Here is a 26,120-nt window from a genome sequence, read left to right as displayed (position 1 = left end):
CTATAAGCTCCTGTGTAAACAGACGTCACAAGGATGAGTCCAGGCTGTAGAAGTGAAGGCCAGTAGTGAGGGAGGGGGTGCGGGGCGGGGTGGGGGTGGGGGGAATCAAACTCCCAGAGGAGTCTTTTGGTTTTAAAAAATATGAGAAAAAATAAAGACTCTCCATTAACAACACGTTTTTAACTGTTTAACAGGCCTTCACATCTCTAAAACCATATAACAAAGGTGACAATTTTACGAGCCAAGTTATGCATAGCACATTTTATGTTCCTAAACGACCTAAGTGATTTTTGTAGGTCCTCAAAGGACACTAAAAAAGTAAGTGTAGCGGAGGAAAAGAGAATTGTACGTATTTCCATTTCTCCATCAAATAGCCATATTTCTTTAATAGAAAAGTCATTCCTCACCCCCCTTCCTCCTTTTGTCCAAAACGTCCCAACGTTTCTCCTCCCTAGTCCAGACCTGTTTTGTCTGTGACGTGTCACTGTGTCGTCTGCCACGGTTCGGAGGCCATGACTCCCCAGTGTGGTTGGAGCTGGTGTCACTTGGTGGGCCACGTATTCTCCCACCCTCAGGTGGTCCGTCTTTCCATACAGCAAACTCCCTTCGAGACCAGAGCTCACGGAAAAGGGAAAGATCTGGGCCTGGAACTCGAGGAGGGAGCCGGGGAAACAGGCCTAGAGGTGGCATGACAGAAAGCTGCTTGTCTTCCACTCTCAGGGGTCTGTTTCACCTTCCATCCCTGAGTAAGGAGGCCGGGTTGGGGGGCGGGGGTCGTACCTGCCTCCCCATCTGGGATGCCCCCCTCCACCTGCAGCTCTCCAGCCATGGCCTCAGGGAGCAGGGGCTGTCACCCTGGGCATGTGGCCGCGTGTTTTCTCTTCTCACTGGGACTTCTCAGAGGAGTGACCATCCCCTAATATTTGGAGACTCTGCCCAGCGGAACGAGCTGTGTCCCCTGCTGTCAGGCCAAATCAGCAAAAACTTTGCTCAGCAAGACTGTGAGACCTTGGATCTTCTCAGAGTAGGATGAGGGGTCAACTTGAGAAGACACGAGCGCTGTTCTGTGAAGACACGATACTTCATCGCCCAGGGGAGAGTGTCCAAGGAGATTCTGGGAGCTTGAGGTAAACTTTAAAAAGCAAAGAATTTCCTTTCTCCCCAGCCAAGCCCTGCTTGGAACTGCAACATGAACAGTTTCATAGCAGAGGGACTTGGGAGAGCTCTCAGGTTGGTTCCCCTGACACTCCCTCCCACTCCCTCTTCAGGGTGGGGTTGCTGAGGTGGAGCGGAGCCAGTGGCCCTGAGGAGTTCCTGAGGGACAGGAAAAGAAAGGCCCACTGGGGACTCAATCTGAAGGCCAAAAATGAGGCCTGCCTCACCTGCTCTTCCTGCTGACAGACACCAACCGAGCTTAGATACGCCCCTCATTCCTTGCCACTCCCCCCCCACCCCCACTGTCACCCTCCCCTCCCCCCCTTCCCCCCCCCCCCCCCCCAGTCTGTGAGGCCACATAGCAACCTGGAACAGGAAGAGGCCCTATCAGGGATAGTCCCCTGGGGAGGACCAAAGGTCAGGGCTGAGGGTCTGGGGGCCCAAGGGGCAGCCCTTCCCCACCAGCGGTGCCGGCAGCCAGCAGGAGCGGGGCCAGCGGGTGGCAGCGGCCCCAGGGGCAGGCCTCATGCCCTCATGGCCAGGGTGACTGAATCTGCCAGCTGTGGGGCCCGCCCGTGCCAAGTCTGCCCTGGCTCCGTCTAGTCGTAATCGATGCTGGCGCCAGGCCAGGCCCCCTGCCAGCTCCGGTCACACTCGGCTAACGCGAGAGGCCCAGCCCATTAACTCCTCGCCAAGGCCCATTGTCTGGGTCCCTGCCCGGTGGTTTATTTACGTGGTTTATTTACTCCCAGGGCTGGACGGCTGGGGTTGGGAGAAGGGGAGGGCAGGGGGGAGTGGGGCTGGAGGCCGCTGGCGGGGAGGGGCCAGCCAAGGAGCCCAGTGGGCCTGGTGGACAGGACGGCGGCATCCAGAGCCCCAGGGCAGGTCACACTGAGGAGGGTGGTTTTTTGGTGTGTGTGTGTGTTTTTTGTTTTTTTTAAGCCACATCAAAGATTCCCTGTAAAGGCAGAGATGGACAGATGCTTTAGACAACTGGATGGATCCTTAACTCCCAGACAGTGGCCTTCCAATCCTCTCAAAGAAGTTCTAACATTATATACCCTCTTGTATTAAGTTGTCATCTGAACTTTTTCATCACAAGTTTAAATAGTTCCAAAGGATATGATTTCTAGTATTTTATAAGCATTGTTTTCTTTCACTTTCTATGTGCCTTTATTTGACTGTATACCCTATGTGACAGTCATTATGAAAATTTAAAGACAAATGAATATTGATATTTTTATTTTATTTTATTTCATTTCATTTCATTTCATTTCATTTCATTTCATTTCATTTCATTTCATTTCATTTCATTTTTTAGAGAGGGAGAAAGAGAGCATGTGTGAGTGGGGAAGAGGGGCAGAGAATCTTAAGCAGGCTCCAGGCCAAGCAAGGCTCAATCCCACGACTCTGGGATCGTGACCTGAGCCGAAGTGAGAGTCAGATGCTCAACTGATTGAGCCACCCAGGCACCCGAAACATAGAAATTAAATTTTTATTGGAAATACCTCTCTTAATGAGATGGCAGGGGTAGGTTTTCTTCCTAGTTAATGTGTGTATATGTGGACGACGATTCCTTATTGCTGGACTGAAGGTTCAGCATCTGTTTCATTCCAGTGATAGATTTAAACACTGAGCAACATTGTTCACATAAACAAATATGTAATAGAAACCAATGAGTTTTGTTACAGGGTGTCATTTAATTCTTGGAACTTCCAAATTGTAAGCCTCATCTTACTATCACATTGTTTTTAATGATCTGCTGACAACCTGATTAGCATCTCCTTCCCTTTCCTTGAAAGCAAAGAATTGGAAGCCACTTGACTTGCAAAAAGACTTGTTACCCCATCCTTGGAGTCCTTCAAGTTCTCATACCTGCTCCACGATGCCATGTTCCCAGGGGGGTCACATGAGTGAGAGGTGCATCTTCCTCTGGTAAAGCCCTGTTTCCTCTCGGTGTGAAAGAGGATGTCTGGTGTTAGGTGCCTTTTTAGGAAGATCACTTTTAGGAAAAAGCATAGAAAAATGGAGAATCAGAAAAGGGATTCTCTTCAAGCTGTCTTGAGTCACAACTCCTGGGATACAACACCCCAACTTTATGACTAAGACTGAAAGTTGACTTGAGGACCAGAACTTACACTTTGATTCCTCTGCTAGGAGTGAGCTCAAAACCCAATAGGATTTAAATACACAGATCCCTGTGGTCACTGCTCCAGTTTTTCATGGCCCTCAGACTGTCGTTCGCAGAGCTAATTGCCCTTTAGTCCGACCTTTCTCAGGTTCATTCCTGCAACCTGCTATTTATCATTGCCCTTTATGGAAAGTCCCCCAAACTAAAGGGAGGAAAGCAGCTGGAGGCTGGGAGAGACCTTGTTCATCTGAGTTAGAAACATTCATCTATCTCAGGATCCTAGAGAGGTAGTTTCCAACCAAATGGCAAAATATTGAGAGGCATCACCCCCATAATATTTGTATATTTATAAATCATACACATGTACTACCGTCAACCCATACATTGTGTAGATTAAGCTTTATTTGAGATTTTTGCAAACATGAAGTTTATTTTATTCCCTACTCCCCATGGATTGTCTCAGGAACCTTCTTTGTAACCCGGTGCTTAAGAGCTTTCACTCAGGTTTGCTCTCAAAGCCCCAGGGGAACGTGTGGGGGAAGGGTAGGAGACAGCACTGGAACCTTTGCTCTGGCTCTCTCCAAAGCATGAAGCTCCAATATCCTCCAGCCAGTATTTACCAAGATTATGTGCCAGGCACTGTGCTCGGTTCTGAGAATACACAATGATACAATCTCTTGTTGCACCATAGCTCAGACATAGTGAATTCTCCTGAACTATGCACTTAAGAATGGTAAAGATGGAAAATTTTACGTTATGTGGTTTTTTTCCACACACACAAAAGACACAGTCTCTGCCCTTAAAGAGATTACAGAGTAGTGAGGGAAATGGAATTCACTCACTTGTCTATCTGGCAACTTTCAATTAATGGAGTGCCTGCCAATCATGTTCTAGGCCCCGTGTAGGTGCTGGGGAGAAGCCTGTAAGGAAAATCAGACACAGTTAATGTCTTATGGAGCTGACAGTCCATGGCCTGGCAGGAATGTGCACCCACACTGCCCCAAACTAACTACTAGCCACACTTGGCTCTTTAAATGAATTAAAATAAAATAAAAGATAAAATTCAAACCCCCATCTCACTAGTCAAATTTCAAGTTCTTGACAGCTGTAGCCAGCTAAGTGCTACAACATTGGCCAGCATAGAGAACATTTCCAGCATTGCAGACAGCCTTAAAGCACTGAGCATTGGTCACTACAACAGACGGGGTGCACCAGCTGATGAGGTGGGGCCCCTGTCAGTCTCTCCAGTGCCTTCGTGGCCATTTGTAAAAGCTGCTCATTCTGGGCTGGTGCAGTGCCATGCCAGGAATGAGACCTGTGGAGCAAAATGTGGTCCTGGGCCTGAGAGAGGTCAGAGTCTCGAGAACAGGGAAATGGAAATTACCATGTGGTCACCAGGTCCCCAGAGGTAAAAGACTTGGGAACTCCAAGTTGTGGTCTAATCTCCAATCCCACCAATATACCAGGCATCCTTGCTCATGCTGTTTTCTCAGCCTCTCCCCCATCTCTACACCAAGGAAATTCCCTTTAAGGTCCCAGGTAAAACACCACCTCCAGGCTCTCCAAAGCCTTTCTTGAGCCCTTTATGGGGACTAATTAGCATTTACTGAGCACATACCGCATTTGTGTGACAGGTGGGCACAGCGGGCAGAGTCTGGTTGTGTGGGGGAACCAGATGAAGCCGGAGCTCCTAGACTTTCAGTGTGGTGGTTTTAAGTCCCCGAACCACATGACTGGCCACGGTAGCCTCACCGTCGGCAGCACACATTTGTTAGGCAACAGAAGGCTCTGGCCCCAGGACATCGCCTCTCCTAACCTGCGACTTGTCCTAACTGTGCCTGACACATCTTTGTCCTCACCTCCTGCCTCACATCACATGTAAAAGACACGAGATTCATGGAAGGAGTCCACCCTTCCATGCCTCAGCTATCCAACCTGAGAAATGGTGAGGCTAAGCCTCACTAGAAGTCTCCAGAGATTCTCTGAACAGGCTGGAATGTAAATAACCACTTACCCAGCTTAATTCTCACAGAAGACAGAGACACGGGCAGGTCTCACTCTTCCAGGCATCCAAAAATCCACCTCTTTGTCTTCTTCTTCTTTTTTTTTTTTTTTTTAATTTTTAATGTTTATTTACTTTTGAGAGAGAGAGAGACAGAATGTGATCAGGGGAGGGGCAGAGAGAGAGACACAGAATCTGAAAGAGGCTCCAGGCTCTGAGCTGTCAGCACAGAGCCTGATGCGGAGCTTAAACTCACAAACCGTGAGATCATGATCTGAACCACCCAGGCGCCCCAAAAATCCGACTCTTCTGGGTGAGTTTCAAGAGGGGGAATACTGCTGCCTGAGTTCTGGAGTGATGGAGATGTATCTCAGCAAAACGCTTCCTGCAAGCATCTGGCCAGCTGCCTCCCCAAACCTGCAAAACCTTCCTGGAGTTAGACTACAATTTCTTCTCTTGTTTTTACAGTTGGGGCCTCATGTAGGGCAGCCTCAAGACTTGTCCTGGCGATGATGCTGGGGTTGATATGGTCCAGTGAGAAGAGCATCGGCTCTGGATTTGGGCCTGGATTCCATTCCTGATTCTGCTGCCTGTCAGCCCAGTGACCCTGGGCAAAGAACTCAACCCCTCTGAGCACATTTTTCCATATTTGCAAAATGGACAGTAGTCCCTACTTCACAGGTTGTGGAGGGACCTGAAAGGACAATAAATCTCTAGCGTATGGTTTGGAAGTTAAGATCCTGGCTCTGTCACTTACTGGCTGTGGGACTTGAGGCAAGTTACCTAGATGTTCTGTGCCTCTATTGCCTTTTCTCTAAAGGGGGACCATAGTAGGGACTAATTTAGAGGGTTATTGTGAGGATTACTTAATGTCTGACTCAAGGTGAGTGCTCAGTGAATGTTGGCATTTATCACCTCATGTTTCCAACAAATGAGGTAAGCAAGGTGGTGATTATTACCCTTCCCAGTGGATAAGGGAGGATCACACACATCTAGTTTGTGACAACTAGATGAGAATCTGACTCCCCCAGGAGTCCAGGCTTCAAATCAAGCCCCTGGCGAGGACCTTGTGCTGGCCGTTTCCCTGGGCTGGGCCTCAGGCTCACAGAGCTGCTAGATTGTGAACAGCTCATCCCTGAGCCATGGCTGCTGGCTTCGTTCCCTTTTAGAGGGCCTGGGGAGGCTCTCCATGTCAGTCTGTGGCTTTGTCACTTGTCCCTGCTAGAGTCTTCCCCACTGCCTGTGGGAAGTTTCCTCTCCTTACTCATGCCTGAGGTTCACTTCAATGCCCAAGGGAGGCCCATGCCTAACCCCCTTGGTTGCTTGTGATTAGAGTGGCATGGGACAGTGCAATGAGCATTTTGGAGCCAGGGAGGAAGAGAGGAGGAGGAGGAGGAGGAGGAGGAGGAGGAGGAGGAGGGCAGGCCTTGGCTCTGCATCTCAGCTATCCTGACAGCAGGAGTGTGGTGAATACGAAGTGAGGTGCCCAGGAAGAATTAAGCCTTGGCTAAGTGGTGGAGAGGCTGAGACAGGAGGTCAGGGAGAGAAGGAGAGAAAGACCAAGATTTTCACAGATGGGATGGACCTTCTTCCCTTTCCATCTCATAGATAAGGAAAATGATGTCCATTTTGCCCACAGTTACAATAATTTAGCCTCTCGAGTGCCCACTTAGCTTTCCTTCCAGTACCCAGTGCCCACTCACCTCCCATTCTGAACAGTTGGTATCTGGCAGGACTTCTTCTTCCCTGAACCAACGTGGCTGCCTCACTACCACCCAAGGGCCCAGCCTGGAGGAGGAGACTAGGATGAGACCTGTTCTCCCCACCTTCCCTTGAAAGACCATCAGGATAATCCCCTCATGCCTTGCAGTTCTTGTGTTCCTGGTCACCACCAGAAGCCTTAAAATCTTGGTGACCCTCATCCTCCAGACTTTCACTCCCATATAACTCTGCAATCCCTTGATCTGATCCTATCCCCCCCATAACTGCTTCCTAGAACCCATAGCTTGCTATCAGCAAAATTTCCTCATAGGGGCGACTGAGTGGCTCAGTCAGTTAAGCATCCGACTTCAGCTCAGGTCATAATCTCACGGTTCATGGGTTCGAGCCCTGCATTGGGCTCTGTGCTGACAGCTCGGAGCCTGGAGCCTGCTTCCGATTCTGTGTCTCCTGCTCTCTCTGCCCCTCCCCCACTCATGCTCTGTCTCTCAAAAATAAATAAATGTTAAAAAAAACTTTTTTTAAACAAACATAAATAAAATCTCCCCATATACTCAACCTTCTTTCTGAAAATTCTTTCACCTTCTTGCTCTAATGGAAACCTCCCTGATCTGCAAAACAAAACTTCCTGGCAGCCACCTCTTTTTGTGTCTATTTCTTCTCCCACATCCCTCATACCAGTGTGCCTAGAGGTGGGGAGTGTGCCTAGAGGTGGGGAGTTGTCCTCCTTGCTCCTGATGGCTATTTTAGGATTTTTCTCCTTCTTCCTCCCACTTTTAAAACTCCATCTTTGGGGCATCTGGGTGGCTAAGTCGGTTAAGTGTCCAACTCTTGATTCAGCTCGGGTCATGATCCCAAGGTCGTGGTATCGAGCCCTGTGTTGGGCTCTGCGCTAAGCGTAGAATCTGCTTGGGATTCTCTCTCTCTTCCTCTCTCTGTCTCTCCCTCTGCCCCTCCCTACCTCACGTGTGCTCGCTCTCTCTCTTTCAAGTAAAAAAAATAATAAATGAATGAATAAATAAAACTCCATCTGCCAGAGTACCTGGGTGGCTCAGTCAGTTAAGCATCAGACTTCGGCTCAGGTCATGGTCTTGCGGTTTGTGGGTTTGAGCCCCGCGTCGGGCTCTGTGCTGACAGCTTAGAGCCTGGAGCCTGCTTCAGATTCTGTGTCTCCTCCTCTCTCTGCCCCTTCCCTGCTCATGCTCTATCTCTCACTGTCTCTCAATAATAAATAAACGTTGGGTGCCTGGGTGGCTCAGTCGGTTAAGCCGCCGACTTCGGCTCAGGTCATGATCTCACAGTCTGTGAGTTCGAGCCCCGCGTCGGGCTCTGTGCTGACAGCTCGGAGCCTGGAGCCTGCTTCAGATTCCGTGTCTCCCTCTCTCTCTGACCCTCCCTCATTCATGGTCTGTCCCTCTCTGTCTCAAAAATAAATAAACATTAAAAAAATTTTAATTAAAAAAATTAAAATTAAAAAAAATAATAAATAAACGTTTAAAAATTTTAAAAAACAAAATCAAACTCCATCTTCTTTGAAGGCCACACCATTAGATCAAACCAGCCACCATCCCTTCCAGTTGTACGCGTTTATCATAATCTAGGCCATTCCCACTCATTCACAGAATATTCTAGTGCCTGGCTCATGATCTTCCTCTCCACCACCACTCCTTCATTATTTTTCAAGATCTTAACATCCATTCCTTCATTCAACAAATATTGTTGAGCACATGTTGTACAACAGGCACTGTTCTTAGAATTGAAGGTACAGGAGTAAATCAGAGAGAAAATGTCACAGCCCTCAAGGTCCTCCATTACCCCAAGAGCAAGGATAATTAACAAATAAGTCAGTAGTGCATAATATAATGTGAGGTAGAGACGCTGCAAAAGGAGAAAAGGCAGGTGAAGGAGCTATCTTAGAGATAGTGGACAGGAAGTTCATCTACACAGATGACCCACCCAGCGCCCACCACTCCTGTGTGGTCTGTGACCACCTCTCTCCACCAGATTCCACTCCTGTGGCCATAGCCTAGAACTGGGCACCGCTGAATCCCACTCTCTGATCACCCCCTTGTGTGTTTCAGTTCATTTCCTCAATTGTCTCTACTCTACTCTTTGTCCCCGTTGGGACCTCCATTCCACTGAACTCGCCCTCTTTCGCTGTCCCTCAGTCCCTTTATCTCCTCGTGAACTTCCTCTCCAGCTGATTCTGTGGCCCGTGACAATAATCACCCCTTTGCACAAGCCCTTCCCTCTTTGACCCTTTCCCTTCAGTTGGACTCCGCTGACACACCTCGACCTTGCTTAACCCCAAAGCCCTACCTACTCTGCACCTGCACCGAGTAGCTGAACATCACTGGGGAAAATTCTCAGCCGAGCTGACTAGCCGCACTTTACATTTCTGACCACAAACCTCAAGTGGGCACTCAGCTTGCCCAGTGATCCTATTGTGTTTCTCTACAAAATTCACTGCCCCACTTTCCAGATGAGTGTTTCACATCTTCTTCTCTCTTCTCCAACCCTCAACACCTCCTCTTTGTTCCCCGCTGTTACTAACCACCTCACTTCTTATTTCACTGAGGAAATAGATGCGATGGTATGAGAAGTACCTGTCTTGTCACCATCGCTGCACCTGCCTTCCTTTCTTACCATGGGTGGCCTCCTCTCCATTTCCGCGCCAGCCCCTCCACTGTGCACCAGATTCTAATCCCTTCATTCCTCCAGGACTTCGCCCCAAATCACCCTTCTCCCACCTGTGCTCCCCAGCTGCCCCTTTCTATCAGATCTTTCCCCTCAGGGTATCAGCATGCTGTCATCTCACACCTAAAAAAACAAACTCTCCTCTGACCCTCTTTAGCTACTGCCCCATTTCCTTCCTCTGCACATCCTCACCCCCATGCCCACTTAGCCCACCCCAGCTAAGCTTTTGTCTCTGTCACTCCATTGAAAGTGCACTTGGCCACCTCACCAGTGGCCTCCTTGTCAGCACATCCGAGGATCAGATCATCTTATTCAGTCCCTCAGCAACCTCTGCACCCTAGAGAAATCGCTCCTCCTATGAACCTTGCTGTCCAGCCCTCCACACTGGTCTGGCCTCCTCCTACCTCGATAACACCTCTTTCTCAAGCCCCTTCACTGGTTCTTCCTCTTCTCGTTATCTCAATTAGCACGGTGCGAGGACTTCTTCCCTACTTAGCGTCTCTCCCTCGTTAGATGCCATCTAGGTCCACGTCTTTAAGTTTTTTGTTTTTTTTTTGAGAGAGAGAGTGTGAGCGGGGAAGGAGCAGAGGGAGAAGGGGACAGGGGATCTGCAGCGGGGTCGCTGACAGCAGTGGGCCCAATGTGGGCTTGAACTCACGAACCGTGAGATCATCACCTGAGCTGAAGGCAGACACTTAACCAACTAAGCCACCCAGGCGCCCCAAGGTCTGTGTCTTTAAATGCCATCAAGATGTTGGACTCTTTAAGAGGCAATGGGGAACAGAGTAGAGAATGAAACAGCAGCTCCAGTTCTGGAGCTCTTGCCTGGCTGCGAATCCCTGCCCTGCACTGATGTGCTGTGTGACAAAGTTGTTAAATTATCCCCGGTGCCTCAGTACGATGGAGGCTTACACAGGCTCTCCCAAAAGTGGAGCCTGACACAAAGGCTTAAGTGCGAGTAGTTAATTTGGGGGGACAGGCCCAGGGAATGGAAGTGAGGAAGAGGAAGAGTGAAACATGGATAGAAGGCTGCTGATCAAAGGTGTGGGGACAAGGTGGCCCTCTCTATTGGGTGACTGTTGCTCAAACCCGCAGGACCTTCTGAGAAGCTTTGTGAAATGTCTCAGAACCTGTGGGAAGAAGGAGGGGCACTTACCCATAGGCTCCTGTCAAGTTACTCCATGGACATTAACTTCTGGGTGGCTTATGTGTCAATGTCAAGTGGGTTCCATGGACGTCCCCCGCACCATGGAGTCAGGAGGTAAGAGGCATGTCAGGGACACTGTAAAGCTGCATTTGCACGACACTGGTCAAGGCCTGTGCAAAACTGGTAACGGCAGCAGTGACTGGAAACAGAAGTGAGGCAGTAGGGGATCTGAAGTTGTACCCAAGACATGTGGGAACAATGACAGAGCCCTCCTCATAGGGCTCCTGGCCCTTAGCATTTGGCCGTCTCTGTGGTGGTGACTCTGCCCCTCACGTTGCCCCTGCCTAGTAGACATCTCGGAGGCCTAACTTGTCCAAAAGAGAGCTCTGATTCTCTGTCCATTCCCCAATCCAAATTTTCTTCCAGTCTTCTCCACTGAAGTTTGTTTGCTTGTTCATTATTTTTATTTATTTTTGAAAGAGAGAGCACAAAAGGGGGAGGGGCAGAGAGAGAGAGAGAGAGAGAGAGAATGCCAAGCAGGCTCTGCACTGTCAGGGCAGAGCCTGATACGGGGCTCAGACTCACGAACCATGAGATCAGGACCTGAACCGAAATCAGATGCTTAACCAACTCAGGCGCCCCTTCAACTGAAGTTTAACTGGCCTGGTTTCGTCTCTCTCCCTCACCTCTCACATCCAATTATTATCAAACCATAGCTTTAAAATATACCCCAGTCTGACCTCCTCATTAACTTTGCTCACAAAGTCACCAGCCCAGGCCAAGTCACCATCCCCTTTGGCTGGCCTCCCAACCATCTCCCGCCTCTGTTCTTGCTCCCTTACAGTTTATTCTCCCACAGCAGACTGAATGATAATGCTACTCCCCTGATTAAAGCAGTCCTCCCATTATCGCTTTTAAATAACAGCTTTATTGAAATATAATTCACATACCATATAATTCACCCATTTGAAGTATACAATTCAGTGGGGTTTTTTTTTAGTATATTTACAGGATTATGTGACCATTACCATAATCAATTTTAGAACATTTTCATCATCATCACCCCTCCCCCTCTCCAAAAAACCCTGTATCCATTAGTATTGACTGTTCGTTTCCTCTTGACCCTCCCGGCCCTGGGCTAATCTACTTTAGAGACTAATCCAGTTTCTTTCTTTCTTTCTTTAAAAAAAAAATGTTTTAGTGTTTATTTATTTTGGAGAGAGAGACAGAGTGCAAGCAGGGGAGGGACAGAGAGAGAGGGAGACACAGAGTCTGAAGCAGGCTCCAGGCTCTGAGCTGTCGGCACAGAGCCTGACATGGGACTTGAACTCAAGAGCTGTGAGACCATGACCTGAGCCGAAGTCGGATGCTTAACTGACTGAGCCACCCAGGCACCCCTAATCTACTTTCTATCTTTACAGATTTGCCTATTTTGGACATTTCACATAAATAGAATCATGCAACATGTGCCTTTGTGACCAGTTTCTTTTTCTGGTTATTCTTAGGTTAAGACCCAAACTCGTTGCTGTGGTCTGGTACCCACCTGAGGCTCCCCAGTTTGCTGTCTGCCTCTCCTGGTCCACCTCCTCCATCCTTGCTGATTGCGCTGTGAATAGGCCCCACTCCTTCACCCTGGGGAACCTTGACCCTTGCCTTGCCTTTGCCCCGAAATATCTTTCTCAGATCCATGAACGGGCTGCTCACGATCCAGTTGTCTGCCCAAATGTCACTTCCCTTTTTTCCAATAGCCTCCCCGCCCCCTGCCGGCTCTTCCATTTCTACCCTTTCTCCTTACTGTCTGAAATGTTTACTTATTTATTTTCCTTACTTGTTTACCGGCTTTCTCCTCCTCTAGACCTCCATAGTGCAGGGATTTTGTCCTGTTCACGCTTGTATACTCAGCACCTAGAACAGCGCCGGGCACGCAGTTGGTATTTGGCTTTTTCTGCACAAATGATTGGATAATGCTGCTGGGAATCCCACCGAGAGGTTCCCACAGTTCCTTACACTCACTAAAACTGCATGAGATACCTTCAAAGTTACAAGTTGTTCCCTAGGTCTCATGAAAACCCAGCATGCTATAGTTCACATTTATTCTCTTTCCGCTGGATCTTATGGTCCTTACTCATGTATACCCCCCTCGTCATGCACACGCACCAACTAAACTCACTCTCCTCATAGAATCTTTTCCTGGAGTCCCTCATTCCCCTAGGGAAGGGTACCCTTTTTATTGGCTGTGGGGGTTACTACTCGAACACAAATAAGACACCATGGCCTAGGACACCCAGTCCTCGGCTATCTGTGCACCATCGTTGGCCAAGCTTAGTGCTCCGGGCTGCTGCTCTGGACCTGGCCTTCTGCTTGCCTCACTGCTTTGGTGTTGATATTGACTCCTTCCTTGACTTTAAAAAAATCTCAGCCTGGTGGGAAAATAGGCCTTTTCCCACATTGCCGGTGGGAATGAACATGGCACAACCTCTATGGAAGACAGTTGCAATATTTCTCTAAATTACAAATGCGTGAACCCTTGGAACCTGGTACCTGTGCCCATTGGAAGGGACACATCTGGCACCGATTGACCGCAAAAGATTAGAGACTGGTCACCTAGTGTGTTAATAGAGGAGTGGTTTAGAACAAGAAACATTTGGGGCACCTGGGTGGCTCAGTCGGTCAAGTGTCCAACTTTTGATTTCAGCTCAAGTCCTGATCTCACGGCTGTTGAGATCAAGCCCCACCCCACGTCAGGCTCCGTGCTGACGGTGCGGAACCTGCTTGGGATTCTCTCTCTCCTTCTCTCTCTGCCCCTTCCTTGCCCACACATTCGATCTTTCTCTCTCCCTCACAATAAATAAATAAACGTTAAAAATAGAATAAAGAACACTTCGCAGCTATAAGAAAAAGATGGAAAACCCCCTATGCATGGATATAATGCAATCCCCAGAACATATTATCAAGAAAAACCATGATTACTTAGTAGTAAGCTACCTATTGAGTAATAAAGAGACAGACTAAGAAAATATATTTACATAAAGAAATACTGGAAGGATCTGGAAATTTTTATATGAGAAATGGGAACTGTTAGGGGAAAATTAGAAGGAAGACTTCTCACTGAGATTTTTTTATATCATTTTTATGTTGGAACCATAGGACTATATCACATATTTTAAATTTTAAAAATATTTATTTATTTCTGAGAGAGAGAGAGAAACAGCATGAACAGGTGAGGGGCAGAGAGAGAGAGAGGAATGGAGGGTCCAAAGTGGGCTCCACACTGACAGCAGTGAGCCCGATGTGGGGCTGGAACCCATGAACCTCGAGATCACCACCTGAGCCAAAGTCAGATGCTTAACCTACTGAGCCACCCAGGCGCCCCCGTATTACGTATTTTAAAATAAAATACATAAAAATATATTGAAAAAATCACAGTCCTATTTGCGGGGGGAAGTTCTCATTTTCTAAGGACTTTATGATCTTTTTTTCAAGAAATTGAAAGTGCTCAGTAGTCATGTTTGGGTGCCCATAGTTGGGCCATGTTGGGTGCCCATAGTTGGGCCAGTCCATGTTGGCTGTGACGTGAGCTCACCAAGGAGGGGTCTCGTTTATTCATCAGTGTATTCCCAACAGCAGCACAACAGCTGGCACACAGTAGGCACTCACTAAAGATTTGTTGAGAGAAATACAAAATAAATGCATGAAGAGAAAGATCCCTAACTCAGTAACGGAGCGTTTTGGTCTTGGAGAAGGGTCCAAATGGATGAATTGGAGCAAAGTGAAAAGCAATGCTGTTAAGTCAGAAGTCAGCAGGTGGCACTCCGGATGTGTGCCGTAGCTCTCCCAACGATAGAATTCCTGGAACGTTCCTGATGCCTGGGGTCTGGATGCCAACATGAGTAAACGCTGAACAGTGTAATAACAGCAATGAAAGCATCAATCACTAAATAGACAACCTAGCGTAGGCAGGATCACCTCCTCATGGGCCTTCTACACTGGCTGGCTCCCTCTTCTCGGCTCAGAGTTCTCTCACAGGGCCTTGCCTCTGTATGCCTGAGGGTAAAACATAGTGGGCATCTGACACCCGGCCAGAACTCCCCGCTCTTGGCCACGTGGCACTGCAGCAAACCAGCCAAGCACAAGTCTGGAGTACACGATGGACTCCTGGCACTCGCATGGGTGGTTGGCATCGGTTATACCCTTAGGAGTGTCAGGTTACAAGAGAGCCAAGAGCAAAGCCTTCCCGGCACGTACCCTCACCTCCCACAGGCCTGGCTGCCACCTTGTAGCAGGCGTCTTCCTGAGGCAGGGGACTGAGGACCAAATTCGGGCTTCTGCTGGGCCCTCTCTCTCCCTCCTCCCCACGTCTGACTCAGGGGTTTCTGCAGATGGGTAGCTCTGTTTCCTTTCAAGCCTCCTTTGCCAAACAGCCCTCCCTCTTTCCATCCTGGGTGGAGGAGTTGTCTCCTAGGGGAAGCTGGGCTTTTTCTGCAGACTGGAGGCCACTGAAGCCCTGAACCAGAGGCCACAGGGCCTCACAGAAAAAGTGTTGAATTGAAGCAATTTGCCTGGAGCTGGATGTGAGATAAGCCAGAGCCCTGGGCCCAGTCCTGGCCTGTGCCTATCAGATTCCTACCTTCCCATTCTTCCATCTCCCCAGCCTTGGCTCTGGACCCAAGTGAACAACCCTCAGCTGTTATCCGGGGTGGAGCGCTCCTTATGGCATCAGCCAGATGTCCCCCTGAGATCTGGGTACATGCCCAGAGGCCAAGGGCGGGGCATTGGGCAGTTGGGCAGGCTGTTAGCTCTGGGCTGAGCCTCAGGACCTTCTTAACTTGTTCTGAGGGAAATGTCCTAGCAGGAAAGCTCCCATACTTATTGCTTTGTTGCCTTGCGAATAGAGTTCAGAGGCGTCCCTTGAACACATTTGTCTGGCCTAGAGGTCAGCTGGGTATCTTCCCAGCCTCTGTGGCAACCTGCCCTTCTTTAGGCTACATAGAGAACAGAGACCGTCAGAATCCTAGTATGGTGGGTTCAAGGCTGTCTTGACCAGCAGAGGCCTGGCTCTGCCAAATCTCACTTCCTCCTCTTCCTTCCTGTCCTTCCCTCTCACCTCTCACACTCAACTCACCCTGTCCTGCCTTTAGAGGAGCTCTGCTCCTCCCCGCCCCCAGGGAGAATGCCAAGCCCACACTAAAGAGATCATCAGCTTCTTCCAGAAGTCAGTGGCATTGAAGCAAGGGAGAGGCTGAAAGTCCCGGTGGAGAGGGTCTTGGCCACCTCCCCAACTGGAGTCTGTGCCTTTGGCTTTAGCAGGAAGCCCAGCAGACCCCTCCCAGCTTTGGTCACTCAACCGGAGCACTCCCTGTGTTGGGTCCAGGTCAGAGGGCTACAAGACCCTCCCAGGCCACCCCCAGCAGCCTGACCCTGGGTGAGAAGCCCCTCCCAGGCGCCTTAGGCCAGGGGCCTCTCAGGTTCCCTCCAAGGGAGGGGGCTGCTGCAGAGCCAGCTGCAGCTGTGGGAAACCACACACCGCAGCCTGCAGGTGCAAGGGGCCTGGGGGAAGGGGAGAGGATTAACTATTTCTTGGGAGCAGGCCTTCTCCATTCCTCCCATTCCCAGACTGTGGCTTCCCCAAGATGCCAGGTACCATGCTCGGGAGCGTGAGGTGGGTACATGATCACAAAAAGCTCAAAGAACTTGAGATCCAGGGGTGCGAGAGAACCATCCCTCCCCCCCCCCCCCCCCCCCCCCCCCCCCCCCCCCCGGCCAGAGAGTCCCTGAAGCCTGCAGAGAGAGGCCAATGTGCCCTCACTGACTCTGGCCCACCACGGAGGCCACTGAGAAACCTTGGGTATCATGTCCCTTTTCATGTCAGGCTTCCTATGTCACGGGACCCTGCCAGGGGGACAGGAAGGGGACCCTCATCCTCAGAGCGTGGCACACAACACCCTCCAGCCTCTGGGCCTGTCGCAGGGAGCATTAGGCTCGGCCTCAGAGGAGGGGCCGGTGGCTGAGCTGGCCTGCTCTCTCTCAGCCCGGGGCCTCCCAGTGGTAACCATTAGTGTTGAGTAAACCATGGTTTGGACACTGCTCTAGGGTTGTCAAAGGGGCTGGAAGCCATTCAAGGGGAAAGCTTTCACATGGTTCCCAGAAGGGTTCCTTACAGCTACGCCTGCCCCCCAGAGGTTACTGTGGTGCTCCATGGTGTCCATCTGCCTGCCCGCTTGCCCGAGGTCTTCTCATCCTGCCAGTCTCCCTGGCTGCTGACAGAGTACCCAGCAAGAGCAGTCTTCTGGCAAGAGGCCCGGGAGGTGCAGGATCCCGTGGGAAAGGCCAGCCTTACCTCTGTTTTAAGCACCCCCCACCCCTTTCTTCCTGGTATAACTCATCCCCCTACTGTCTTAATCTTTCCTAAATCTGAGAAAGGTGACATTTTCTAGGAGGAAGTGAATTCATTCTACACACATGTCTGAGCACCCACTACCTGTAAGGTGTGCTAAGGCCTAAAATGTAGAGATGTGTCCTTGCCCCGGAAGAGCTCACAGTCTGGTGGAACAGACATTCATACTCTGTCATACTCCATTCGGAGAGATAGACATTCACACTTTCTTCAGAGAGACCGGGCTCTTCAAGGGAAGGCACCGAGTTCTTCAGGGAAGAGGGGTCAGTGACGATAGCGAATGTCTATAGAGAGCTCACAAATGTTATACAGGACACACAGTGCTGGTTGAAGCAGAAAGGCGTGAGGCAAGGTGCTTAGAATCCAACTGGGGAGATTATAATTATGTCATGACATAGGGCAGTAGGGGACTGACTGACTCAGAGGGCATTTGGAATTCAGAGCAGGGTAACTTCCCACTGGGGAATCAGGGAAGGCTTCAACAAGGAGGTGGTATTTTTTTTTTTTTTCTCAATGTTTATTTATTTTTGAGAGAGAGACAGTGGGAGCCAGGGAGAAGCAGAGAAAATGAGAGGGAGACACAGAATCTGAAACAGGCTCCAGGATCTGAGCTGTCAGCACACAGCCCGATACGGGGCTCTAACTCATGAACTGGTAGCCACGAGGCCCCTATGGCCGTGAACACTCACAACGTGGCTAGTCTCAGTGCCGATGGGTTGTGAGTACAAAACGCATGTCAAATTGCAAAGTTTTGGTACAAAAGATATAAAATATCTCAAGAATTTTCATACTGATTACTGAGCCGAACTGGGAGATCGGGACCTGAGCCCAAGTCGGATGCCTAACCAACTGACTTTGGCTAAGGTGGTATTTGAACTGGGGGAATGACGATAGGTAGGGTTGAGAGAAGGCAGACCTACGTCCTTTGGGCCTTGGTGCCAGTGCAGAGACTGAGAGATGCCTCTTCCTTCTGGATGAAACACCTTGGGGTAAACTAAACATATTATTTACATAAGATGAAAGATTGTCAAGATACTAAATTCGGGGAGTTGTCTCTCCTCCTTTTGCTCTGCCTCCACTTTCTTAGGCTGGAAGTCGGTGCTTCCTCCCTCTCTTACCATTCCGTTTCTGACCTTATAAAATTGCCCCTTCCTACCTTTCCATCCTCAGCTCCACCTTATTTGCCCCACAGGAATAGTCTATTATAACCGTGGTATAATAAAATACGTATATTTGGTCTTTGACCCCCTTTCCTGGCACAGAGCTTCAAAAACCCTTATTACATCCTGAGTAATAGGAGTGTCTTTTTTTCTCTTAAGGAGCCCTTTCCACCATCCCTGTTTGTGCTAATAAGATGACTTAGGGTGGGCTCTTCGATAGTTTTCAGGGAGGGGCTGGCCCTGCCGGAAATGACAGTGGGAAGACCAGAACGGTGTGACTAGAGGGTTGGGGATTTCACCCTCGTCCCACTCCCGACCTCAGGGGAGAGGAAGGGGCTAGAGATGGAATGCACTCGTGTGGTTAATGATTTAATTCATCATGCCTATGGAATGAAGCCCCGTATAAAAACTCTGGACACTGAGGGGCACCTGGGTGGCTCAGTCAGTTAAGCATCCAATGCTTGATTGATTTCGACTCAGGTCACAATCTCATGATTGGTGGGATGGATATCCGAGTAGTAGTGCAGAGCCTGCTTGGGATCCTCTCTCTTCTCTCTCTGCCCCTACCTTGCTTGCTTGCTCTCTCTCTCAAAATACATTAATAAACTTCAAAAAAAAAAAAAAAAAACACCCAAAACTCTCTGGACACTGAAACTCAGAGAGCTTCCTGGTTGGTGAACACATTGATGTGCTGGTAGGTGACACACCCGATTCCATGAGGAGAGGGCATGGAGCCCTGCTCCCCCCACCCCCCACCCCCAGCTCCCCTAGATCTCTTTCCCTTGGCTGGCACGCTCAAGTTGTATTTTATAATAAAACTCTAAGTATAAGTATCGCACTGTTAGTGAGTTCTGTGAACCATTCTAGCAAATTATCGAACATGAAATGAGGTAGTGGGAACCCTGAACTTTTAGCTGAGTCCTACAGAAGTGTGGGTAGCCTGGGATCCCCATTTACCTCTGGCATCTGAGTTAAGAGCAGTCTTTGGGGACTCTGCCCTTTTTTTAAAATTGTTTTTATTTTTTTAACGTTTATTCACTTTTGAGACAGAGAGAGACAGAGTGCAAGTGGGGGAGGGGCAGAGAGAGGGAGGGAGACCCAGAATCTGAAGCAGCTCCAGGCTCTGAGCTGTGAGCACAGAGCCCGATGCGAGGCTTGAACTCACAAACTGCGAGATCATGACCTGAGCCGAAGTCGGAAGTCGGACGCCCCGCTGACTGAGTCACTCAGGCGCCCCAACTCTGCCCTTTAACCTGTGGGCTATGACGCTAACTCTGGGCGGTCAGTGTCACGGCTGACACTGAATCGAAGGGATTCAGTTGGTGTCAAAGATGTGTCAGAACAACGAAAGGGGCCTCCTTCTAACCTTCCCTATAAATCACGTGCACTCCCAATCCCTCCTCTCGCCTGAAATGTCTCTTTCACTTCCCACTGTACTAGTCCAGGACTCTTTGCCTTCCCAAACCCTTTCTTCCTTCCAAGTCCACCTCCTTCACAGCTTGGCCCTGGAGAAGCTGCCCCGAGGCCCATCCGTGTTTGCCCAAAGTCTTCCCTTCCTGCTAGACAGCAAATATTTTGAGGTGGTACTTGGTGAGTGCCTCAGGCAAAGGAGTGGCTCAGTCAATGCTCCTTGGTGAGTAGGAGGGGGCTGTACTGACGTGAGGAAGGCTGCTGGCCTGGCCAGTAGTCCTAGAAGACGAAGCCTCTGCTGCAGGCCTCTCCACCTCTCTTCCTCCTCTGTTTCTATGAGAAGCAGATTTGGGGGGATGGGGGGATGGGCAGGCACCTGGCCGTGGGAGGCCAGGCTGGGAGCTCTAGAGCTCCCAGCACCATTGGCCTTGATGGTAAATGCAGAGTTTCGGCATCTTCTTTTTTGTGATGGCCAGTGCACGCCCACGTTAACAAACACCCCCCCCCCCCTCGTTGTGCACGTATGCCTATGTGCCCACGTGGGTTCACATGCGTCCGGGGCACGCACAGGTGGGAGCATGCTGAGCCCATGTCTACATTGCCCTGGGCTATGGTGGAGAAGCACGACACATTGTCTCCGTTTGGCCTTCCTCCTCTCTCCCTTTGCTTTTTGCCAGCATCGGTCTTGGCAGCGTGCAGCCCTGCAGACTAAAGGCCAGTAGAGAGTGACGTGTCCCCTCCTCCCACACCCTCGCCCCCTCCCTTCCACTCCACACACTCCACCCTGTGCTGAAGCTGCCTTCAAGAGCCTAGGGTTGTGGTTCCTTTTTAAACAGCTTTAGGCAGAGTCTGTTGCACCTAAGCCACACGGGTGATCTGACGGGGAGGCCAGAGAGGAGTGTTACCAGCCTCTCCCCCACCCCGCTCTGGAAGCTGAGCAGGTAGCAGATCTATGGGAGCTCAAGTGGGCTCTTCTTCTCAGGGGCTGCCGGGGCCCGGAAAGTACATTGTGGAGGGTCAGAAAGCAAACCAGACACATTTAGGAAGCCCAAGGCATCTCCCACATCACTGCCCACAGGGAATTGGTCTGAGCCAACGGGCCTAGATCTGGCTTCAGGAAAAAGCATGACTTCTGTGATATCTGGACCTCCCCTTTCTTCCTCTCCCACTCCTCACAGCCTGGTAAAGCATCTCCCGGCATACCCTGAGGCCGAGAAAGGTAGACGCTTGTCAATCGCACCATCATGAGAATTTAAGCGCTCCCTGGCAAGGTTTAGCTGTAACTGTGGCATGAAAGGATCGGTCCCCAGTTGAAGGAATTGTAAGAAGCAAATTATGTGGGGAAGAGCATTGGGAGGGCTGGGATCTTTCCTTTCCGTTATCTCCACACCCCATCCTCTGCTCTCAAGCTGCCCCTTCTCCCAGTTCCTTCCTTCCAAATTGGGTGTGAGGGGCTCTGACTGAGGATGACCTCAAACTCTCTGGAAGGATTCTAGCTCTTCACCAAGCATGGGGGAATCCTGTATAAAATTAGCTCTTCTTGAGGTATTCTCAGTCCAGCAGACCCACATCTCTTTGTCATGGGGATCTGGGGAACTGAAACCATCCATCTCAGGTCCTAAATTGAATCCGATTCCATTTTATGTAGGCCTCAACTGGATTCCCATCCTAGCATCTCTCCCAGCACCTGCCAGCCCCAGACAGTCACTATAGCAAGCCCACAGCTATCTCGGAGTACCAGGTTCTCATATTTTAAAACTGGAAGGACCTCAGAGCTCACGAATTTCAACTTCCCACGTTACAGGGAGGAGACTGAAGTCCAGCCAAGGGCCCTGTCGTGTCTATGGTCACACAGCTGCTAAGCGGGAGGATTAAGATTAGAACTTCAAGTTTTGACTTTCAGCTGCCATTCTTCCTGCACTCAATTTAGACCTGGGGACCTGGAGTTTAGCTCATAATTATTATTATTATTATTATTATTATTATTATTATTATTTTTTAGGTCCTAATTTTAGAGACATCTCTGGAAGTCCCAGGATGAGGTCCTTATTAAGAGTCAGTCCTGTTTCCCCACAAAGGTCTTGTTTTGGGTTTTGTTGCCTCAGTGAACTGCAGCAGGGCTCCAGGGGAGGAGGCGGGAGTGAGGGGGGCTGCTGAGCCGTGTCACAGCTCTGCTGGGCTCCCAGCCTGGGCTGATGGGGGCTTGTCCAAACCGACCTGGGGAGCAGGTGTGGGCCCTCTGTCCCCAGAGCTTCTCAAAGAACAGTTTGTTCTGCAGGGGCTGAACCAGGGTGGAAAGAGAGTGACAGACACCGGCACAGCCCTGGAGCCTACCGCAGCTGCTTCCTGTTGTCAGAGGGCTTCTCTACGGAGGGGCTGAACTCCTGGGCCCCCCCACACCCTGGCCAAGCTCTCCACGTGGTCACCTGCCTTGGTAGGCCAGCCGCGTCCCATGGACACAGAGAAGGACTGTGTTCAAGGAATGAGAGCACAGAGGAAGGAAGTAGCTCATGGCCAGGCACGTTTCCAGTCTTGTTACCGTGCAAATGTGGTCCTGCCCCTTGAATGTACATGTGCATTCCTGCCTTGTCTCCCCTTCCCTGTCTTGGAGACCTCTCCCACCATCTCTGCAGAGCCATTCTCCCCCAACCTGTGGGCCCCCTCGGCCTTGTCCGCAGGGACTACCCCTGCCTCCCCACTGGCCATACTGGACTGTCCAGCACGAGAATGGGGGCCCCAACCTCACACTACCTTGTTTTGTGGTTTGACATTTTACCTGGGTTTGTCTTGTCTCCTCTTTAAGACTTAAAGACAGGAGAATTTGGGTCCCTAACCACTACCTCCTTCTTTAAACAAGATCTCCTATGGAGCTGAGCTCAGAGCTGATCCTGCTGTAAGGGCACAATAAATCCCCATGGAAGGTCCCAATGTGTCTGTCTTGATTCCTGCCTGAATCGCAGTCACCCCAGACTAAGGCATGTTGGGAAGAGAAGGAGGATGACTTGGGTTCCCCTCCCTGGAATTTTCGCCTGGTAGTCATGATGCCTCATTACAGGAAGCTGATCGAGGCCTTGTCCCTCTCCCAGCTTGTTTACAGGTTCCCCTCTGACTACTAAAAAGAGTGTTATGAGCTGGTCTGAATGGAGCACCTCCTGCCCTACAAAGAATTTCCCCAGCGCGACTGCTTGCTGGTGCATGGGAGAAGAAAGAAGGGTGGGCAGCTGCCACAGGTGGCCCCCCCGCCCGACTCCAGGGCACTGCCCCTAGAACACTACCAATGGGGACTCTCCAGTCTCCGTCTCCCTTCCTCACCCCAAATCTCATGAGGGGCCTGGCTCATTCTCCCCAGGGGGTCTAAGAGGGGCTGAGGTAGGGGTGGAGTGAGCAGTCAGCCGGGACTCTCAGCCCAGCGTTCTTCCCCCCATTGTGAAATGGCCTTGGATGAGGGCCAAGCAGGAAGCCGCCTCCTATAGCCTCTAATCCGAGGCCTGGCGCCGGGGGTGTGAGGATGGGCCCCAGGCTCTTCCCTCCCCAAGGGAGGGCTGAGGCTGACACCGAGCCCACCTGCCAGGAGACAACCTGAACGGCCCTTTGGCTAATTATGAGGCCCATGCCTTCCATCCTACCCTCTGTTCCAGCCCCGTGGGGGCATTCACAGGGGTATAAAGGGCAGTGCAAAGTGCATGGGCCTGAGACTCAGGGCTTCCAGCCTCTTCTCTACCATTACCAAACTTTGTGACCACGGGCAAGCCACTTTCCCTCTCTGGGCCTCAGTCCGTTTTCTTACTTGTGAATAACTCGATGGTAATGGGTTGGACTAGAAAGATCTTGGAACCTCTTGCAGTTTGATATGGTGACTCACTAAAGTCAGTGATTCATTGATGTTATTACCAGGACTTGGCTCGGATCTGACAGGGAGTCTGTTCATTGTGTCTGTCTAGGTTTCCCTATATAAATCTGCGTCTGCTGGTCTCTCGGAGCGGTGGAATGGGCTCCCCCGGACAATCGAGGATGAATGATGACAGAGGCCAAGAGATGAACAGCATCTGTTACTTTTGGGAGTTAAGACACCTGGGTAATTTGTGCAGAAACTCTTGCTATGTAATTATCTGTCCTTGACTTCCAGGCAGGAAATTAAAAATGTTGGGACCCGTAATCATTGTGAATAAAGGGGCTCCTCCTCCCACTCACTAGACCCATGGGGGAGGAGGAAGCCTGGCTGGGACTGATTGAGCAATAGCCATGCATGCTTTTCTTGGTCCTGGTTTCCCCTGTACAGTATGGGGAGTGGTGGCCCTCTCCTTCCTGAGGTTCAGCAAGGAAGGAAATTATTGATGAGAAGGGGGGAACCCGTTAAAGGTCACTGTTTCATGAGTGCCACCACCCGATTCTGTACACAGCAGACCTTCCAGGCACGTGGCCCAGGGGCGCTGGGATTTCCTTTGCATATCCCCACAGTCCCAGCACCTGAAATCCCACCATTAGAGCCTTTGTTTAATGTTGCCCAAGTTTCTTCCAAAGATGGAGTGTGACGTATGTAATCATTTGTCATGAACCTGTTAGCATGATTTAGCTGCCAGATGGGTTGCCTCTGTGTGGTTAGCTGAGGTCAGTGAGAGACTAGGGTTTTGGTGGGGGTGGAGGGGAGGGTGTTTGGAGGACTGAAATTTGTACTCGGGGCACTGCCTGAGTAGGAGGGGGAAATAATGATGAAACACAGCCTTCCTACCAGGCTTTCTCACTTATCAAGTACTTTTATATACATTATCTCATTTAACTCCCGCATAGCAGTGGAGGAAGACATTCCCATTTTACTGTTGAGGAAATGGAGGCCATAGGGATCAGAGAAGTGACTTTCCTTTAGAGACAGCCATGCTGAGCCAGTTGGCTCAGCCAATGCTGAGTTGGGCCTCGAATCCGAGGATTAAGGACCAGAAGGCAGGATTCTGCCAGTGCATGTGGCGGTGGGGTAGGGCTTGGGATGGGGATACATACCAACGAGGAAGGAGGGGATGGTGATAGATGGAGAGTGGAGTCCCGGGTTTTTCTACTCTGCCCAGAGTTGGCCAACTCTTCCCTCCCTTCTCACCATCTCCTGCTCCCTTCCCAGCACCTCTTTGGGACATCTGAAAGTTTCGGGCTGTGCTCATTTGCCTCTCCTGCACGGAGACCGAGCATCAAGGTGGGTGGCCCTGAAGGCAATGCGCCCAGATTCAAATCTTCATTCCACCTCTTACCGGTGTGACCAAGGCACTTCATTTCGCCTCAGCCGGAAGATGAGCATAAAACAACGCTCACCTCACAGGATCATTATGAGGGCTCAAGAGAGAATCTATTTAAGGCACCTAAAGTGAACCTGGCACTTAGTAAATTCTCAATAAGTGTAAGTGAGCTGTTATCTGAGAAAAAAGCAATGCCTCCCCTAATGCAGAACGGGGTCTGCTTCCTGTGACCCCAGCACCTAGAGTAGTGCCTGGCACGAGAGGGTGCTGATTTAGTCCTTGCTCAATGATCGACAAACGTTCGTGTCCGTGACGCAGACACCTCTAGCCTCGGTAGAAGTGATTTTGAAAACTTTGGATGTCCTTATGTCCCTGGTGATGGGACAAGGACTGGGAAGTTTGGGACTCCCTGCAGCTGCACTTGTCTGGCGAGGTCAGGGCGTCCCCTGCTGGCCCCAAATTGCCGCTGCATGCAGTGGGTCTCTCTCGCCCCTGAGATGCCCGCCTGGAGGGAGGGCCCTTAGGAGAGAAGTAGCTCTCATAATTTTGGAAGTGGGAGTGACCATAGCAATCAAGTCTAAGTCCTTAACCTAATGGTGAAAAAAAATTTTTTTAATGTATCTTTTCAGTGCTTACTGAGTCAGTCTCTTGCAAGGATTATCTTACTGAAACCCGAAAACAATCCTTCGGGGTAGGTACTATGCAGAGCAAACAGAAGATAAGTAACTGGAACAAGGTCCCACACAAAGTAAGGGACCAGCGGCTGACCCAGGTCCCCTGACCCCCAGTCCAGGGCTCTCATGCTCTTTCTCCAGGACACTAAATCCAGGACTTCACCGGAGTGGCACAGGAAGAGCAGAAGTCCCCAGAGCCCAAAGTCTCTCAAGAAGGTACACTGTGAACACTTGTCGATGGACTGACTGAAGGAAAGAATAAAGGAATGGTAGGTCCAAGTATCTGGTTGGATTCGGTCCAGGGAGTGTGGTTGCCATGGCTATAGAGAGGCTATTTGCTCACACTGGGCACTACATAGACTCCCAGGACACACCCTCACCTCCCTCTGGCCATCTCTAGGATGCCTCC

General features: G+C 50.2%; 1 long non-coding RNA gene across 1 annotated transcript; it reads left to right on the top strand.

Moving 5' to 3' along the window:
* The first annotated feature begins 654 nt into the window (after positions 1 to 654).
* On the top strand, positions 655 to 6,024 carry LOC147580173 (uncharacterized). The gene is made up of 2 exons (XR_015251895.1): positions 655 to 1,230; positions 5,757 to 6,024. It is a non-coding gene; the product is annotated as an uncharacterized LOC147580173 (long non-coding RNA).
* The last annotated feature ends 20,096 nt before the right edge of the window (positions 6,025 to 26,120 follow it).

Source organism: Puma concolor, chromosome B3, assembly GCF_028749965.1.
Source record: "Puma concolor isolate L17-30 chromosome B3, mPumCon1.1.hap2, whole genome shotgun sequence".
NCBI classification, from domain to species: domain Eukaryota; kingdom Metazoa; phylum Chordata; class Mammalia; order Carnivora; family Felidae; genus Puma; species Puma concolor.
This window is presented reverse-complemented; position numbering and strand designations above follow the sequence as displayed.